This window comes from Cornus florida, unplaced genomic scaffold (assembly GCF_030987335.1).
Source record: "Cornus florida cultivar Cherokee Brave unplaced genomic scaffold, ASM3098733v1 CherokeeBrave_3.0.0_Hap2_Chr09, whole genome shotgun sequence".
In the NCBI taxonomy this organism is placed as follows: Eukaryota; Viridiplantae; Streptophyta; class Magnoliopsida; order Cornales; family Cornaceae; genus Cornus; species Cornus florida.
In genome coordinates, this window is record NW_026775579.1 from 21,250,531 (window position 1) to 21,254,204 (window position 3,674).

The 3,674-nt window shown below is 37.1% G+C and overlaps 1 non-coding gene across 1 annotated transcript; it reads right to left on the minus strand.

The window, feature by feature from the left end:
- Nucleotides 1-957: 957 nt before the first annotated feature.
- On the minus strand, nucleotides 958-1,063 carry LOC132275732 (small nucleolar RNA R71). Its single transcript, XR_009470722.1, has one exon. It is a non-coding gene; the product is annotated as a small nucleolar RNA R71 (small nucleolar RNA).
- Between the last annotated feature and the right edge of the window lie 2,611 nt (nucleotides 1,064-3,674).

Consider the following 3,674-nt stretch of genomic DNA (forward strand, 5'->3'; position numbering starts at 1 on the left):
TAATAAAATCTTTCAACTAGTTACCTGTAAACCAATAAAACTAAATTGAAAATTGAATATAAATCTCATCTCTCTGTGGGTTTGACCTCTCTTTATAGCACTATCCTACACGGAATCGTACTATTGCGAGTGGTTAAATCAGACGTCATTAATTTTTGGCGCCATTGCCAGGGAGATTAGTTTTTGTTTAGTTATTAATTAGGGTATTTTGGTTTACCAGTCTTCGGACTTTCTGATATCTCACCTTATTTATTTATTTTTTCTTTAGGTACATGAAGTAGCAGTGAGGACAAACACGCTTAAGGGAGAAAAAGCTTCGATTTATTAAACCTTCTGTGAGTTTTTACTGTTTTCCTTTTACTTGGAAATTTTTTACTACTTTTAGGATTAGTGGAATTAATGCATGTTAACTCACTAAATTAGGCGAAAACCTTTCGTGCATGATCCTGAAATAGAGAGAACTTTAAGTTAATTAAGAAAACTTAAAAAACATTTGAATAATATAAATAGTTCCTCTGATAACATGGCTGAACATCATAATGTACCGGGTAATAACAATGGTAATGGTAATGGTAATGGAGGACGGGTTCCACCTGTCCCTCCACAACCATAATTGAGGGACCATTTTATTCCTACCACATACACTTCTCCTTCATGCTTTGTATTTCTGATGCAACGTATTTTGAGATCAATCCTGTTATGATCCAAATGTTTCCTACCTTCCATGGGTATGCAACAAAGGATCCTTATATGCACTTAGATGTATTTTGGAATTGTGTTTAACTGCCAAGTTGACCACTCTTACCAATGATTCATTCAGGATACGACTTTTCTAATTTTCTTTTAAAGATAAAGTAAGAACTTGGTTGCTTTCCCTTCCTCCAAATTCCATATCTACATGGGAGATATGGAAACAAGAGTTCTTGAAGAAGTACTACACAGTAGGTAAAACTTATCAAATGAGAAGAGAAATTATGGTGTTTTCCCAAATCCCAGGAGAACAGTTCCATGATGCTTAGGAGAGATATAATGATCTTCTAAGAAAGTGTCCACACCATGATATTGCACAATGGCATTTGATACAAATTTTCTATGATAGTCTCTTTGATTCTTATAAAAACATGGTTGATACTTCTAGCAATGGAACTTTTCTGCGTAAGAGTCCAGCTGACGCTTAGGAACTATTTGAGGCTATAAGTGAAAATTCAATGCAACATGCGTATTCCTCTAGGTCTAGGTCTTCACCTGGAATGCATAAAGTTAAAAAAGTCTTTGAGGTAGACAAATCTAGTGAATTAGCTGCTCAAATAGAAGCCTTGAACCGTAGGTTCGATCAAATTCTATCATCTGGCTTTGCTCCTGTTGCTATTCCACAAACTGCCTTGCCAAAGGAAGTTTGTTTAATCTGTGCTAATCCTTCCCATTTTGTTGACACTTGCCTTATGATGGGATAATCATCTGAGATCCCACAGGAGCAAGTGAATGATGCATTCTCTAGACCAACATACAATCCATATTCTTCTACATATAATCCTGGCTGGAGAGATCATCCTAATCAATCATGGCATAACCAAAGTAAAGGGACCATTGCTCCTTAATCTTAGGGACAGTATCAAAATTCATCCAATCCTATGCCACAGAATAATTCTTTCAACCAATCTGTTGTTTACCGTCCGCCTCAGTTTATGAATCAACCTACTCAAGCTCCTAATCTTCCACCTCCTCCTAGAATTTCTACTTTTGAGGAACAAGTACTAAATGCTTTTGTTGATCTTAAATCCAATACCCAACTTCTTAATTCTCATTTTCAAGCCATAGCAAAGCTATAGGCACAAGTTGGGTAAATAGTGAGAACTCTATCTCGAAGAGAGGATGGAAAGTTACCTAGTCAGTCAATAGCCAACCCGAAAGGGTAGACTTACATGATTGATGAAACCAATTCCTCAGGTATTCATCACGAGCAAGTTCAGGCTATCACTACATTGAGGAATGGTAAAGTGGTTGACAATCAAGTTGAAAAAGGACAGGAAGAAAAAGAGAGGCTTAGGATTCCCATTATTCTTTTCATCCATAATCCACATCCCAAGGATGTTTTCTCAAGTTCTATTCCATAATCCACCACAGGAGTTGAAGGTGGAGTCACTTCTTCATCTGCTCCTAATCCTGAGACAGCTTATGAGTCAAGAGTGTCTTATCCTAAATGTCTTAAGGAACCCTCCCACTTTGGTAAATAAGGGGAGGAAATTCAAAATGTGATGGAGGTCTTTAAACAGGTCAAAATCAATCTTCCTCTGCTTGATGCTATAAAGCAAATTCCCGCCCACTCCAAATTTTTAAAGGACTTGTGCACTCTTAAGAGAAAATCTAAGAGCCAAGTTCCTAAAAAAGTTTGTCTCACCGAGCAAGTCAGTGCTATTCTTAAGTATAACACTCCTCTTAAGGTTAAAGATCTTGGTGCTCCTATAATTTCTTACATCATTGGAAACAATATGATAGAGCGAGCACTTCTTGATCTTGGAGCAAGTGTTAATCTTATTCCTTACTCGGTGTATGAGAAGTTAGGTTTGGGAGAGTTAAAAACTACGTCAGTTGTTCTATAGCTAGCTGACCGTTCTGTCAGACAACGACAAGGTATTGTTAAAAATGTACTCATAAAAGTGGACAAGTTCTTCTTTTTGGTCGATTTCTTAGCACTTGATACAGAACCGGTCCACAATTCCAAAAAGTATATTCCAGTTATTCTTGGTGTCCATTTCTAGCCACAACAAATGCTTGCATTAACTGTAGGACTTGAGCCTTGGATTTATCTTTTGGAAATATGAAAGTCAAGTTAAACATCTTTAATGCTATTCATCATCCCCACGATGATAGTGAATGCTTCTTCCTTGATGTTATTGATGAGTTGGTTGAGGAATCACTCCCAACTATTTTATCGAAGAATTCTTTAGAAACTTGAATGAATGACTTCAATTATGAAGATTTCGATATCGAAGCTTCGATAGTTGAAGTAAATTCTTTACTCAACTCCACTCATATCACAAATTTTCCTCAATGAAAATCTATATTAGAGCCTCTTCCTCCACTTTCTAGTATTCCGCCTATTCCTTCCTTAGAGTCTTTACCTAAGCTTGAGCTTAAGCCACTTTCGGACATGCTCAAGTATGCTTTCTTGGGTTTAAATAACACCTTCCCGGTGATCATTGCTTCTAATCTTACAAGTTCCCAAGAAAGTAGTCTCTTAAAAGTTCTTAAGAAAAACAAATAGGCTATTGGGTGGAGTGTGGCTGATTTAAAAGGAATTAGTCCCACAATTTGTATGCATCAGATTCATTGGGAGGAGGATTCCTGAACATCTTAGGAGCTCCAATAAAGATTAAATCCTAATATGAAGGAGGTAGTTTTGAAGGAAGTTGTGAAGTTGTTAGATACGGGAATAATCTTCCCCATCTCAGATAACAAGTGGGTGAGTCCTACTCAGGTAGTACCTAAAAGGAAAGGAATTACAGTGGTTGAAAATTTCGAGGGAGAATTAGTTCACAGCGCACCGTTACTGGATGGCGTGTGTGTATTGATTACCAAAAACTTAACTCCGCTACCAGAAAAGATTATTTTCCACTTCCATTCATTAATCAGATTCTAGAGCGATTGGCTGGCCAGAGCTATTATTGCTTTTT